The sequence below is a fragment of the Pelodiscus sinensis genome, chromosome 19 (genome assembly GCF_052426305.1).
Source record: "Pelodiscus sinensis isolate ZL-2025 chromosome 19, ASM5242630v1, whole genome shotgun sequence".
Lineage (NCBI taxonomy): Eukaryota > Metazoa > Chordata > Testudines > Trionychidae > Pelodiscus > Pelodiscus sinensis.
In genome coordinates this window covers 28,232,498-28,247,363 of record NC_143070.1, presented here as the reverse complement: position 1 = coordinate 28,247,363, position 14,866 = coordinate 28,232,498, and the positions used below count along the sequence as shown (strand labels likewise).

Genomic DNA, 14,866 nt, shown 5'->3' with positions numbered 1-14,866 from the left:
TCTCCTTCTTGGACCCCAGTTTATAGAGTGAAAATTGAGTCCTGCTTAATCAATTATTTTAGTTTAATGTTACTAACCAAAGCTAACATACTATTATGATTTACCTAACCAATCATACTGCACCACCTTTGTTGATTTCCCCCCAGCAACATTAATGATACAGCAGAGAGAAACAGTTACAATGCAGACAGCGATCACACAGACAAACAATAGGAAAGTGAGGATGATAATCATAGAATGCCAATTGCACAAACACTGGTAAGCAGTTTTTTGCCAGACAAAATGCTGTTAACTAAGTTTTCTCTTCCCATCCTGAGATCTGTTTCTTACTTGGTGACAGTGGGTGTCCTTAGGATCCAAGCCCCTTCTCACAGCCTAGTGTGACCCTACTGAAATGCTACTTAGATGGAATGTGAGCCCAGGCTTTACAGTTAATTGCTGCCTCTCTGCAGAATGGTAAAGGTTAGATTTGCTGAATAGCTGGAGGCCTTCCAAGGGATACATATCGTTACAAAGAACCTTTCCAAGCACAAGATACCAGAACCCACAAGCACAGTCAACACAACTGCAAAGGGACTCAAACCCTGTAGTCTTCCAACCCAAAGTTAGATGCTTTATCTTTTAGGCCACACAGTCTTGGCCTGTTTACAAATGGACTTTTTGAAGTGTGTAAGAAGGGAGCAGTCTAGCTAGGCCCCCCTCCCTTTGTTCTGCCAAAGCCGGTGGGGTGGGGTGGGGTGGGGTGGGGCTGGTTATGGGGCAGTCCTGTGCCTGTCTCAGGGCGTCCCAGGGAGGCTCCTTGCAGCCCAGGAGAAGAAGGGGGCTCTGGGTGGAAGGAAAACAAGCAAAGCTGGTCCCAGTGGGCATGAGCTGAGGCTCCAGTTCAGCGTAATTGAGTCACTGCTGGCTCATGTAGGTCCCATGTTGTAAAAGGCAGCACTCAGACTCTGAATCCTGTGATCTGAGTTCAAATCTCAGTGGGACTTGTTGGGGCTGGGTTGGTTGCTGCAAAACCCTCCTGCTTTATGAGCTTTGGGCTCCTTATCTACAAGCTCCCCAGAGAGAGAGTTTTGTGTCCAATGCCCCCTGGAGCTCAGTCTGATGCTATGGTCAACCTGGCTGAGATGGGCTGGGCCCTAAAACGTAACCTGCCTGGAGCTTGCTGCTTACCCTTGTGGTCTCTTTTGTGGTCCCCAGGAGCTGCCAGCCTCTGACTCTTGCCCCCCTCGCGCTAGCAGGTGCCCCCCCCTCTAAACAATCTTTTAAATTGGTCTTTCTGGTCCCTCTCAGGGTGTTTTTCTCCTCAGCAGCAGCGCACAAGAGAGAAGCTGTTGCCAGTGGCCCTGCAAGGCAAGATGAGCTTTGCCTGCCCCCCTCAGCCTGACTCGTTACTTGGCACCATTCCTGCCTCTCTTCACAGTGGCCGAAAGGGGCTGCGGCTGCTGCCGACAGGGAAGAAGCTGGGAGGCAAGGTGCTGGCAGCAAGAGATTCCGGCTGCCTCTTTGCCCTGGGTCTGCCGGCCGCCAGCCACCTTGACCAAACCTCAAAGCATCTGGACTAGCCAGCCCACGTCACAGAGAGTCACTAGTGGCCCTGTCAGAGAAGAGCCATTGGCAGCTGCAGAGACGTCCCTGCAGCTGCCTGAGGTGCCTTTCTTGAAAGGGCCACTGGTGAGCTGCACTTTTGTAGGCTGGCTAGCTCAGCTGGTTAGAGTGTGGTGCTAATAACGCCAAGGTCATGGGTTCAAGCCCCATGTTGGCCACAGGGGTGTTTGGTTTGGTAACTTCCCTTCCTTTAGCTGCCTGCTATGGACAGGGAAGCAGAAAAAAGCAAAAATGTGAGCTTTGCAGGAAGCAGGGCAGAGATCTGGTAGGGGGAGACTCCAGCCTGCACAGCCCCAGTGGCTAAAAGGGCCTTGGCCTGGCTTCCTGTCCCCAAAAGCAGGGCAACTGATGCCCAAATTCCTGCTGCTGCAGTGGCTACCTCAAGGCACCAGCTGGGGGGCAGGTTCTGGAGCCCAAGCCACATGGGGAGACTCAATATGACTGGGAGGCCTGGAGCGTGTGAGCCCTGCACAGAGGCTGCTGCTGGGGGCCTGCTTCAGTGGCCCAGCAGCTCAAGTTCACCTGAACCAGCTTCTCCCCCTGGAGCCACCCCCCAGCGCTGCTGAGGCCCCTGATATGAAGCAGTGGGACCATCAGAGGAAGGTGCCAGCCTCAGCCCTTCCTCCCAGCCTCCACCCCCCTCCCAGGGTCTTTCCCCAGCCCCTCCCCAGTTCTACATTCCCCACATAAAAACCAGAGAGTTTGTTCTTTCAAGGGAAAAGTCCTGATTGTGTTACCGCGGGGGAGTGGGAAAGGGGGTGTGTTGGGAGGGAGGCACAGAGGGCAAAAAATGAGGAGTAAAGTCAGTTGGAACGAAGGGGCTGGGTTTGAGCTACTGCAGAAAAAAGGACTCTGCCCCTGGAGCTGCCCTGTCCTCTCCAGAGCCCTTGGGCTGGCACCGGGGAGGCCTGAGCCCAGACAGTGCCCAGCCAAAGGGGGAGGGAAGGGCTGGGGGATGTTCTGAAAGGCTGCTGGCACCATTAGACCCTTTTTTTAGCAGTGAGGGAGAGGTGGGAAAGGGGCCCTGAGTTAACCTCTTGGGTCACAGCTGCTGTAACATGTGGCAAGAAAGTTGACTAAGGCCATGAAAGTTGACTATGGAGTTGTTTGGTAAAAGTTGCCAGGGGCTTCCCTGACTGGGAATTGAACCCAGGCCAGAGCAATGAAAGTGCTGGAGCCTAACCACTAGACCATCAGGGACACATAAAGCATGTCTCCTTGCTCACCTACACTAGCCTTTCACAGGCCATTTAATGTCCACTTCAGGATGCAGGGAGGGTCCATTCTCCCTTGCCCAGAGGGGACAAGAACAGCCAAATAGAACATCAAAGCAGCCAGACTGGGCCATGTCAGTTGTCCAACTAGCCCAGGATCCTTTCTCACAACACCAGCCAATTTCATTGTCCGGAGGGAATCCTCAGGACAGACAGTTATTAAGTGATCCCTCCATTCCCAGCTTCAGGTATACACCAGCTAGGGACACTTGCCCTGTCCATACTGGTTAAATGCCTTTGATTGACTTTCCTGCATTCAATTATCCAGTTCTTTTTTGGACCAAATACCTAGCCCTCCCACCCTCCCGCTCTGGAGTCTCTGCCTCTCATGGGCCTTCTCATCCTCAGGCTCCGCTTTGTCTCCAGACAGACCCTGCTCTGCTGCAGCCACCTCCCTCCGGCTGTCACTTCTAGACCAAAATGCATCCCCTTCATTCTGACTTTGTACACCTGGGGTTTTAGTACTCAGAGCTGCACCTGACACCAGCATTGGCTAGTGAGGGGTCTGAACAGCTTCTGCAGAGAGGGAGAGAGAGAGACAGCCACTGTGGAGCATCCTTGCCAACTGTCTCAGAAAGCAGAGGAATGTAAATTCTTTGTCAGGTGGGACAGTGCCAGAGACAGAAATTCTCCCTTCTAAATGTCCCTTCTTCAACTTTTAGCTCCTGATTAAGCCCCTTTGAAGAAGCCAGATACACAGGAAGGGCTGATCACACCCCTCTGAAAATCAGTTTTCCATGGGTATCGGTAGCTGCCTCCAAGTCATGGGACTTGAAATCTCGTCTAGCTCCCAAAACCAGGGAAGTGTCTAGCACCGCTGCAGCCTCCTGAGGCTCTATGGCCCTGTCTATACAGCAGGGACAGCAACACTCACAGCCCCACAGGAGGGTCCCTGGCCTAGCAATGTGGCCCCCTGAGCAGCCTCTGATGTTCCCTGCTTCAGCCCCAGAACCAGCCCTGAGTGATGGGGGCAGGGAGAGCAGCTCACACATGCCAAGGGGCTGGCCAGGGGAAGGACATGAGCCTACAAGGCAGCAGTGACATCACAAGAAACTTTTGCAGCACCTCAGCTCATTGGCTGGGAGGCAGTGACCTCACAGAGGGACCATGGCAACAGCCAGGTGGGACAGGCTGCAGGGCTGGGGCATCTCAGAGACCCCCATGGCCTGGCTGCCTGGAATCTCCTTTGTGAGGTTTCCCCTTGAGGGCAGAAGGGATTGAGGGTCCCAGCTGGGAGTGTCTCTGTGGAGATTTCCCCTGTGGGGCAGGCAGGGTTGCAGGAGAGGCTGGCACTGAACCTCTGAGAGAGGCAAGAGGAAGGGCTGCAAACACCCAATGAGGATGGGATTTGAACCCATGTGTGCAGAGCACAATGGATTAGCAGTCCATCGCCTTAACCACTCGGCCACCTCATCTGAGCTGTTACAATTTGCTTCAAATCACCTGAAGTCAGCACTTCAGGGAACCTTTCTGCCACTTGCTGACTGGCCAAGGACACCCAGGGCCGGAAGGTTTTGGCTTTTCACAATGTTCCCTGGGCTGTTGTACAAAGCTCAGTGCTGGTAACAAACCCAAACACCCCCTGGCTACATCTACCCTGTTTTGTGCTGTTGCACAAGAGAAGTGCTTTTCTGTAAAAGCAGCCATGGCAGTGTGGACGCTCTCCTGCACAGGAAAGCTCTGACGGGCATTTTAGATATTTGGCTTTCTTGAGCAAGAAACCCCTGAGTGGGCTGCCCGGGACCCAAGGGGAAGGTCTGTGGGGAGTTTCCAAGGCAACAATAGCTACAAAGTTTCATAATCTACACTCACGTGACTGTGATTGATTCCTCCACTAGCAAGTGTCTCTGAAGGGATGAGAAATGCAGGGCCCAGGTGCAGGGAGCCGGGTCACATTCTCCTGCCTGAGTCTCAGTCCTGGCTGAAGCCTGGCTACAGAGAGAAGAGGCCAGTGCAAACAGCCCCATGGCAGCGAGGGAGTCAGTAGGTAGGTGGGTGGGTGGAGCAGGGAGCTGGGGGCAGAGTTCAGCTCTAACTCACTAGGGGTGCGTCCCATAGTTCAAAATAATCAATGCGCCTACAGGCAGTCCCCGGGTTACGTACAAGATAGGGACTGTAGGTTTGTTCTTAAGTTGAATCTGTATGTAAGTCGGAACTGGCGTCCAGATTCAGCTGCTGCTGATCAGTTTCAACAGTGGCTGAATCTGGACGCCAGTTCTGACTTACATACAGATTCAACTTAAGAACCCCAGGCATCCCCAAGTCAGCTGCTGCTGAAACTGATCAGCGGCTGATTCCAGGAAGCAGAGGGATCCCCTCAACACACACACACAGTCCCAGCCCCAAGCCTCCCCCATATCCCAGATCCTGTGCCCTGACTTCTCTACCTCCCACATCCTCACCCCTGCCCTGAGGCCCCCCCCCACTCTCACACACTCCCCAAATCCCTGCCTTGAGCCTCCCACACTCCACATTTTAATTTCTTACAGGTACTGTCCTATCACAACCCCTCCCCCAACTTCCTGCCTTGAGCCTTCCCCTCCCTCCTGCCCAGCCCAAGGGGTGGTGCCCAATTAAACAGGCCCTGTGAGAAATGTGTCACTTTCACCCCTGGGAGCAGCTCAGCCATGCAAAGGGGCTGCCTGGGGCAGGACATTAGCCCTGGAGGGCAGGGGTGGGTGTGGCAGTGACATCACAAGGGCCTTTCGCAGCCCCTCAGCTTATTGGCTAATGGAGGTTGGGAGGTGATGACCTCACAGAGAGTCCATGACAATGGCCAGGTGGGACAGGCTGCAGGGCAGGGGCCATCTCAGAGCCCCCCCCCCCCCCCCCATGGCTTTGCTGCAGGGAGTCTCCTTGAGATCTGCCCTTGAGGCCTTTTTGGAGCCTTCTCCTTTCCCACGACTAACTGACCTGGAAGGCCGACATCTCGGTGGAGAAGGGAAGAGCTTCCAAGAAGACCATTGTGCATCTAGCAGGGGAATTAGCTCAAGTGGTAGAGTGCTTGCTTTGCATGTGAGAGGTAGTAGGATCGATACCCACATTCTCCAATGCAGGGAGAAATTTCCAATTTTTCTTTTTACCAGCAGAGCCAGCCGGGGGCTAAGTGGCTCCAGTAGCCCCCCCTCCCCGGCCCGGTCCCCACTTCCTACTTGCTCTCCCCAAAAGCCAGCCACATTGGGGCAGAGAGCTGCTGGACACCAGCCCTCCTGGGCCAGACAGTGGCAGAAGCACTGGAGACAGGTTGCAGGTGGGGCAGAATTAGCTGCATTGGAAAAGTGCTGCCTTTGCTCATGAGAGGTAGCAGGATTCACTCCCATCTTCTCCCACCGGCTCTCTGGTGCTGAGGGGCCGGCCCCTTTCCTGCCGCCCCAACTCTTATTCCCACAATGCGCTTTGTGCAGGGGCCGCTGGTCTTTCTGCCAACGTGCATGGCTGGGAGCCAGGACTCAGGACCCTTCCTAAAATATACAAATCCCCGCCACCCATGACCCTCTGTTCCACTCACAAGGTCTGGCTGCTGCCCACATGGAGCTCAGGGGCCAGGTGGGTGACTTGCCTTGCAGCTGTGACAGCATCAGACCCCTGCCACACGCCTGCTCAGTGTGGAGACCAAGCCCAAGGGTGGCACCTGGGATGTGAGTTACACAAAAGCCGCTTGTCTCTTGTTCCTTATCCAGTTCCCAACATTGGCTGCAGATGCCAATTTCTGTGGGGGTGTAGCTCAGTGGCAGAGTGTTTGACTGCAGATCAAGTGGTCCTTGGTTCAAATCCAAGTGCCCCCTTAGAAAGTTTCCTTCTAGTTGAAATATTTTCCTTTCCAGTTCCATCACACTCTGGCTTTACATTGCTTGAGGTTCTTGACATTACTAAGAACCCATAATGCAGAGCTACTCAACTTTGGAAGCCCTGGTGGCCACAATGAATGGCATTTCACCAGGATGGACAGGGCAGGTGTCCCTAGTTAGTGTATTCCAGGAGCTGGGAATGGGTGACGGGAGGGATCATTTAATAACTGTCTGTCCTGAGGATTCCCTCGGGACAATGGAATTGGCTGCTGTTGTGAGACAGGATCCTGGGCTAGTTGGGCAACTGGCATGGCCCAGTCTGGCTGCTTTGATGTTCTGTTTGGTTTCTGTTCTTGTCCCCTTTGGGCAAGGGAGAATGGACCCTCATCACCCTCATCCTGCGCAAGGCTAATGTAGGTGAGCAAAGAGGCATGTGTCAGGTGTCTCTGGTGGTCTAGTGGCTAGGATACAAAACTCTTGCTGGTCTGGTCTGATTCCCACTCAGGGAAACCAGCCTGATGTTTCACATGGCCACTGTCTAGTCATTTTTCTCACCTCAGTGTCTCATTGTCACATGTAACAGCAGCTGTGACCCAAGAGGTGACTTCAGGCTTCTTCCCACCACTCCCTCACTGCTAAGGCAACACTTGCCATTTTCACATGGGGCAGAGCTGGGTGACTCAAACTGCCCCTTCTCTCTCCTGCATGGGCAGCGCTACAGGAAGAGGAAAAGGGGCTGACACTCTGCTCCATGCTTCCTTTCCTCTGTTTCACATCTCAGGCCTTTTTTCTCTTTCCTTATTCATAGCAGGTAGGTACACAAAGACGAGGTACCAAACCAAACAGCCTTGGCACTAGCATGGGGCTTGAACCCATAACCTTGGCATTGCTAGTATCAAGCATTAAACTCCAAAGCCAGCAGCCCCACAAGAGATCTCTTGGAAAAGACACCAGAGAAAGCTACAGGGACGTCTCTGCAGCTGCCAAGGGCTTTTCTCTGATGGGGTCACTAGTGACTCACTGTGATGTGGGCTGGCTAGTCCAGCTGGTCTGAGGCTTGATCAAGCTCATCTTGCCCTACAGGGCCACTGACAACAGCTGCTCTCTTGTGTGCTGCTGTGGGGAAAAGCTTCCCTGACAGCTGCTGAACTAGCTTGGTGGGGGACAGTGTTAAACTGAAGATTTAAAGGTGTCTGGTTCATTTCCTGGCTCTGGCAGGAGACCTTTGTTTCTGGGGCTGAGCTGTTGGTTGGGTCCTCTGTAGAGAGCCTGTCTGTCCCCCCTAAAAGGGCCTTGCCTGCTCTGCCTCATCCAGGGGAGGGGAAAAGAACTCTCCTTAGAAGTAGAGTCAAACCAGCCACCTAGGGGCAGCTGCTCCAGTCCTCTGCGCTATAAGCTGAGATATGGAGGGGCCTTTTGGGGCTGCTTCTCTGTCCAGGTGTCTCTGTCCACAAGGGCAGGAACAGAATCCTGGAATCACCTTCTGCCCAGACTCACCCCCTTGGGAACGGCTGGTTGCGGAGGTGAGGACAGAGGGTCTGTGCCTGCCTGCCAGTAGCTCCTGGGGTGGGGGGCAGGGCTTTGTGTGTTGGTATCACACGTGACATCACGAATGCCCCGATGCACATGACTTGACACCCCCTCCTGGAGCAGCAGCAGGCTGGGAGGGCGGCGCGCTGGGATGGAACAGGCTGTCAAGCTTCTTTGGCTCCTGCCATCTGCTGCTACATGGCACCACATTTTGGAAAACCCTGTTCTCTGGACACGTCCCTTCTGCCTCGTAGAAAGAGCGTCCTCTTCAGTCTGGACGTGGCACTGAAAGAAGTAGAAGGGGTTTGACAGGGGATGGAGAGTGTGGGGAGAGTGACTCAGGGGTTTGTTGCTCTGGTTAGAGGTGTGGCCAAAACACAGGCCTTGCTGTGAGCAGGATTTGAACCTTTGCAGGGTTATCCTATTGAATTGCAAGTGCAACACCTTAACCCCTTGGCCATCACAGCTGTGAGCTCAGCAGTGTGTGGGCACCAGCAAACAAAAGGTCTGAGGGCCACATAGTCGTTCCCTTCGGTGGGGCCCTGCTAGTCTGTAGCTGTAAAAGCTTAAAAACCAACAAATGGTCCTAGAATGAGAGAATCCTGCCTTGTGTCCATGTTTGCTGTCCCAGAGAGCGGCCCCATGGCTAAGCTGGCCCAGGCACCTCCCAAGTACGGGGGAGGTGAGGGAGGCAGCCCCCAGTGGTGCCTGGCCAATGTGTCTGCTCTTCCCACCATCCCCCCTTATGTAGCTGGAGGCAGCTTCCTTCAGTTGAGCTTGGCCATGTCCTCACAGCAGGAAGCCAAAGGCAGCAAGAGCAGACTTCTGACCCCTAGTCAGGTGCTCTCTGGTCTTAGTTGGACTCACTAAATCGAACTCCTGAAGGTTGACCGCAGCCCTTCCTCCCCAGCTGGGTGTGGTTCTTGTTCTTCTGCACAGCCCAGCCCTTAGAGACCAAGGACATGCCAACGGGCATCTACATCACACCCTTGTTGAATTGCTGGAAACACAAACCAGACACACAGCGGGTTTGAGCTGGTTCCAGCTGAGGAACAGGTTTGCCTGGTTTATGTGTATTGGTGCCAGAAAACATTAAGGGTTTGTATTCATTTAAAGAGTCCACATACAACAGAAATCCAGGGTGCAATAGAACTGGAGAGGTAAATGTTTCTATTAAAGGAAGATTTCCTAAGGGGGCACTTGAGGTTGAACCAAGAACCACTTGATCTACAGTCGAACACTCCGCCACTGAGGGTACGTCTAGACTACATGCCTTTGTCGCCAGAGGCATGTAGATTAGGCTACCCGACAGAGTAAAATGAAGCGGCGATTTAAATAATCGTCGCTTCATTTAAATTTACATGGCTGCCGCGTTGAGCCGACAAACAGCTGATCAGCTGTTTGTCGGCTCAGCGCGATAGTCTGGACGCTCCCCTGCCGACATCAAAGGGAGTTGTCGACAACCCAGGTATGCCTCAGACTGATGAGAGTTGTGGTCAGGTGCCTGATGCTCTTCCAGCTGTTGGTCAGGTCACCTGCTCAGCCTGTGCTAGAGGCAGCCAGACAGTGTGAGTGGGTCAGAGGAGGGACAGGGGGGAAGAGGGGAAGAGGACACATACCTCTCACTGGGGAACAGGGCGCATGGATCCCACTCGTTCCTGCAGAAAATGAAACAGGCTGAGCATTTTGCAGAGAACAGGCCAGAGCCCTTCTCCTGTCCCTGGAGAGATGGAAATGGGTCGGTTCCTTGTGGGGAAAGAAGTGGGTGTGTCGGGAGTGGGGTTCGAGTTCAAACCTCTCCACAGACCAGAACCCCACATTAGGGGCAAGAAAGAGCCTTGAGTCAGGCAGTGGAGAACACTTGGCTCCTGTTACCCTGAGATGGGATATTAGGAAACTTTTTGCATGCAGCCTGGCTAGCTCAGTTGGTAGAGCATGAGACTCTTAATCTCAGGGTCATGGGTTCAAGCCCCATGCTGGGTGGTGCCCTTCCTTAACTCTCATTCTCAGCCTGTGAGCAATTGGCTCTCAGTTTTCACCAGGGTTTTAGAAAGAAAAAGTCTAGTCCTGGGGTCCAGCTTTAGTAGAACCAGAGAGAGAACCAACTGCAATTTCCATCTTCTGAGGAGAAGGGAAGAGGATTTTCTTCTCCTCAGTTCTAGCCAAATCAGCCCAGGGGGGAGAAAAAATAACCCTCCACCCACTGATTGTCCCCCATCAGCTTCTGTAGCTTCACCTCCTGCCACAGCAGCTCCAGCTTTGAGCTACAAATCTCAAGGGGCTGGTGAGAAAATTAGGCGCTTCCCTGAGAACAAGAGGTGGAGTGTTCACAAGGAGCATCCCCCTCCCCTGCAGAGCAGGGTGTTAGAAAGAGCCAGGAACAGAACAGTCAGACAAGTTCCAGCCCTTGAAATGTGTTTCTGTGGTGTAGTGGTTATCATGTTTGCCTAACATGCAAAAGGTCCCTGGTTCAAAACCAGGCAGAAACACAGGGTCTTCTCTTATTGTGGTGCCCAGGTAACTGCAGCTGCTGCTGACCAGCCTGTTGATGAGCCCAACGCTCATGTGACGGGGGGGGGGGGGGTAACCTCAGCTGATAGTGTCCCTGGGTGCCAACCTGGGGAAGCCAGATAAGTTAGGCCAGGCAGCTGCTTGTGCCTTGGCCTCCCCTGCCCTGGGAGTCTGGTGCATTGGGCTGGCTCTGCCTGCTGCCTCCCTTGTGTGACTTGCCCAGTGTAACAGGCCAAATGTCGGAAAAGCCTCTTCCCCCCCGCCCCCCCCAAAAACAGCAGAAGAAAAAGCTGCACAAATTGGGTTTTGAAATGTGCGTAGCTTTTCCCAGAAGAGCAGTGTAGGGCAGACATAGCCTGAGTGTTGCTCAGCACTGGTAGGAGACAGGGAGGGATAAAACGATCTAATGGCCCCTGAAGCCTTTCAGAACAACTCCCAGCCCCAACCGCAAGAGCCAGCCCTTCCCTCCATCCTCACTGGGGTCAGCTGGGAACTGTCTGGACTCAAGCCCACCCCAGTTTCACCCTAAGGATTGCCTGTTCTGTAAAAGCTGCGCCCTGGAAATGAGAAAGCAGCTAAAGTGACACTCGTGGGACTTGAACCCACAAACTTTGAATGTCTAGCTGGGCTCACATGAATCACTGCAGCTTAAAATAGTGATAGAAAAGTAGCCATGTTAGTCTAGGGTAGCTGAAAGAAAATACAGAAAAAAACCAGTTTCTTGCATTTCAACCAGAAAGGACATTATCTCAATGACTTAATTACCTGCATCCTGCTTCAAAAGCCTTTTAAAACTGCACTTTCAAGGGAATCCTCTGAACTGTTATTCATGCTAAAATTCGACACTTTACGGCGGGGTCCTAACAAAGACTCTAGTTATCTTACCCATTACAAAGATAGCTTCCCCAATTATCACCTCTAATATCATTAGCTCACAGACATTTACCTCCCCCCCCCCCGCATCCCCGTTCTGTTCTGAAACGTGATTTGTCCTTTTCATATGTGTTCGGTTTTTTTAATTGTATCCGTTGATATATATGGTTGTGACAATTTTCTTCCACTATTTGATCTGAGGAAGTGGGTCTGGCCCACGAAAGCTCATCATTTAATAAACCATCTTGTTAGTCTTTAAAGTGCTACATAGTCCTGTATTTTGTTGAAGCTTAAAAGTCCAACATGCTTTCCATTGCACCACAGAGCCTGATATCTCCACTCTCTGCTTTGCAGCATGGCAATTGCTGGTGGCAAAGAAAGGGGAGCCAGGTCTGTCTCTTTGGGGAGAGCAGGTAGGAAGAGGGAGGGGGCCACTGAGCCCCTGACAGTGAAAACAAGGGATAAGAGCTGAGCTGCAGTTGGAGAATGTGGGCATTGATCCCACTGCCTCTCGCATGCTAAGCAAGCGCTCTACCACATGAGCTAATTCCCCTAATGCCTGTTCTGTAAAAGCTGCACCCTGGAAATGAGAAAGCAGCTAAAGTGACACTCGTGGGACTTGAACCCACAAGCTTTGAAAGTCTAGCTGGGCTCACATGAATCACTGCAGCTTAAAATAGTGATAGAAAAGTAGCCATGTTAGTCTAGGGTAGCTGAAAGAAAATACAGAAAAAAACCAGTTTCTTGCCATTTCAACCAGAAAGGACATTATCTCAATGACTTAATTACCTGCATCCTACTTCAAAAGCCTTTTAAAACTGCACTTTCAAGGGAATCCTCTGAACTGTTATTCATGCTAAAATTCGACACTTTATGGCGGGGTCCTAACAAAGACTCTAGTTATCTTACCCATTACAAAGATAGCTTCCCTTATTATCACCTCTAATATCATTAGCTCACAGACATTTACCTTCCCCTCCGCATGCCCGTTCTGTTCTAAAATTTGACTTGTCCTTTTCATATGTGTTCAGTTTTTTTAATTGTATCCTTTGATATATATGGTGGTGACAATCTGAGGAAGTGGGTCTGGCCCATGAAAGCTCATCATCTAATAAACCATCTTGTTAGTCTTTAAAGTGCTACATAGTCCTGTATTTTGTTGCAGCTTAAAAGTCCAACATGCTTTCCATTGCACCACAGAGCCTGATATCTCCACTCTCTGCTTTGCAGCTTGGCAATTGCTGGTGGCAAAGAAGGGGGAGCCAGGTCTGTCTCTTTGGGGAGAGCAGGTAGGAAGAGGGAGGGGGCCACTGAGCCCCTGACAGTGAAAATAAGGGATAAGATCAGAGCTGCAGTTGGAGAATGTGGGCATCGATCCCACTGCCTCTCACATGCTAAGCAAGTGCTCTACCACTTGAGCTAATTCCCTTGCTGCATTTATAGAGGCCTTCTTGGAGGCTCTTCCCTTCTCCACAGCGACGTCTGTCATCTAGGTCAGTTAGTCGTGGGAAAGGAGAAGGCTCCGAAAAGGCCTCAAGGGCAACTCTCAAGGAGACTCCCTGCAGCAAAGCCATGGGGGGAGGGGGGGCTCTGAGATGGCCCCTGCCCTGCAGCCTGTCCCACATGGCCATTGTCATGGACTCTCTGTGAGGTCATCACTTCCCAACCTCCGTTAGCCAATAAGCTGAGGGGCTGCAAAAGGCCCTTGTGATGTCACTGCCACACCCACCCCTGCCCTCCAGGGCTAATGTCCTGCCCCAGGCAGCCCCTTTGCATGGCTGAGCTGCTCCCAGGGGTGAAAGTGACACATTTCTTACAGGGAGTCCTGGGGGATGAAGTAGCTGGAGGGAACCAGGAGCGCAGAGGCCAGCCTGAGAGCTGAGAGTCAGAGGTGCCCACTGCACTGTCACACCACAGGTCCCATGGTGTAAGGGGCAGCACTCAGGACTCTGAATCCTGCAAACTGCAATTTCCATCTTCTGAGGAGAAGGGAAGAGGATTTTCTTCCCCTCAGTTCTAGCCACATCAGCCGGGGGGGAGGGGAAATAACCCTCCGCCCGCTGATTGTCCCCTGCACCTTCTGGCGCAAGAGCCTCTTCCACAACAATGGTGGCTCATTAGATATGCAAATGAGGCTCACCCTCTCCGTTGGCCACTTGCCACTGCTCCTACCGGCCGCCCGCCAGCCACCCCATCCATGCTGCTGTGGGTGCCAGTGTCTCACCACACTGTGAAATCAGACCAGAGACGGACACTGTCAGTAAACACTCATATCGGAAACGCTCCTCTGGATGCTGGGCCCACCAGAGCCGTGTGCCGCTGCCATCTGCCTGCTCCGTGGACATCTTCCCATTGCAGAGCGCGCCGAGCCAGACTGTGACTAGACAGCCCCTCTCTGGGCACCCAGGGGCTACATCTACACTGCAGGCTTCTTGCTCAAGAATGGCCGTTCTTGTGCATAAACTTGAGGAACATCTACACTGCACGCGCGTTCTTGCGCAAGTAAATTTACAGCAAAATGAAGGAAAAGGGCTTCTTGGGCAAGAGTTATTCCTCTCCCCTCTTGCACAAAAAGGTAGTATGAATGGGCAACAGGGTTTTTTTGTGCAAGAAATCCCTCTGGCTAAAATGGCCATCAGAGCTTTCCAGCACAAGAGAGCGTGCACACTGCCATAGACATTCTTGCCCAAAAGCACATGGCAGTGTGGACATGCTCTTGCACAAGACATTTTGCGCAAGAACTCTTGCACAAAACAGTTCTTGTGTAAGAAGCCTGCAGCGTAGATGTAGCCAGGGGGTGTTTGGGTTTGTTACGAGCACTGAGCTTTGCACAACAGCCCAGGGAACATTGTGAAAAGCCAAAACCTTCCTACCCTGGGTGTCCCTGGCCAGCCAGCGAGTGGCACAAAGGTTCCTGGCAGTGATGGCTTTGGGTAATTGGTAACAAAGCACTACAGCTCAGATGAGGTGGCCGAGTGGTTAAGGCGATGGACTGCTAATCCATTGTGCTCTGCACACATGGGTTCAAATCCCCTCCTCATTGGATGTTTGCAGCCCTTCCTCTTGCTTCTCTCAGATCTCTCTTCAGTTCAGTGCCAGCCCCTCCCACTGCAGCCTGGGGAAAGGGGAAATCTCCACAGAGACACTCCCAGCTGGGACCCTCAATCCCTTCTGCCCTCAAGGGGAAACCTCCCAAAGGAGATTCCAGGCAGCCAGGCCATGGGGGTCTCTGAGATGCCCCAGCCCTGCAGCCTGTCCCACCTGGCCGTTGCCATGGACCCTCTG

General features: G+C 52.7%; 6 non-coding genes across 6 annotated transcripts; 5 read left to right on the top strand and 1 right to left on the bottom strand.

The window, feature by feature from the left end:
- Positions 1-1,689: 1,689 nt before the first annotated feature.
- Positions 1,690-1,763, top strand: TRNAI-AAU (transfer RNA isoleucine (anticodon AAU)). The gene has a single exon. It is a non-coding gene; the product is annotated as a tRNA-Ile (tRNA).
- A 2,449-nt stretch (positions 1,764-4,212) lies between these two features.
- Positions 4,213-4,294, bottom strand: TRNAS-GCU (transfer RNA serine (anticodon GCU)). Its single transcript has one exon. It is a non-coding gene; the product is annotated as a tRNA-Ser (tRNA).
- Positions 4,295-6,592: 2,298 nt separating this feature from the next.
- TRNAC-GCA (transfer RNA cysteine (anticodon GCA)) lies at positions 6,593-6,664 on the top strand. Its single transcript has one exon. It is a non-coding gene; the product is annotated as a tRNA-Cys (tRNA).
- Positions 6,665-10,107: 3,443 nt separating this feature from the next.
- Positions 10,108-10,180, top strand: TRNAK-CUU (transfer RNA lysine (anticodon CUU)). Its single transcript has one exon. It is a non-coding gene; the product is annotated as a tRNA-Lys (tRNA).
- Positions 10,181-10,613: 433 nt separating this feature from the next.
- Positions 10,614-10,686, top strand: TRNAV-AAC (transfer RNA valine (anticodon AAC)). Its single transcript has one exon. It is a non-coding gene; the product is annotated as a tRNA-Val (tRNA).
- A 3,856-nt stretch (positions 10,687-14,542) lies between these two features.
- TRNAS-GCU (transfer RNA serine (anticodon GCU)) lies at positions 14,543-14,624 on the top strand. Its single transcript has one exon. It is a non-coding gene; the product is annotated as a tRNA-Ser (tRNA).
- The last annotated feature ends 242 nt before the right edge of the window (positions 14,625-14,866 follow it).